This window comes from Octodon degus, unplaced genomic scaffold (genome assembly GCF_000260255.1).
Source record: "Octodon degus isolate 3935 unplaced genomic scaffold, OctDeg1.0 scaffold00007, whole genome shotgun sequence".
Lineage (NCBI taxonomy): Eukaryota > Metazoa > Chordata > Mammalia > Rodentia > Octodontidae > Octodon > Octodon degus.
In genome coordinates this window covers 17,519,672-17,520,105 of record NW_004524583.1, presented here as the reverse complement: position 1 = coordinate 17,520,105, position 434 = coordinate 17,519,672, and positions in this window count along the sequence as shown.

Genomic DNA, 434 nt, shown 5'->3' with positions numbered 1-434 from the left:
TGACCATGTTTTGAACCATAAAGCAAATCTCCACAACAGGCTGTGACCTCAGAGAATGTATTCTCCGACCTAATAGAGTTAAGGGAAAATAATAACAAAAGGCTGGGTAGAAGTCAGGCGTGGTAGGGCATGGCCATAATCCTAGCACTTGGGAGGCTGAGGTAGAAGGATCATTGCAAGTTCGAGATCAGCTTGGGCTACTGTTATGGTTTGTGTATAGATGTCGTCCCCCCCCTCCCAAAGCCTCGCAGCTTCCGTACTTTGTGATTGTTGTGGGTGTGGCTGCTGCACCGCCCTGGGGCAGGTAATTTGCATTTCAATATGAGGGAAGAGAAGCTAGCTGCTTGAGCTTCAGCTACTCCTCTTTTGCGCTCTTGCTCTTTGCTGCTGCCCTGAAAGGTTGCCCCTTTGCCATGTGCCAGGCTGCCTTGGAG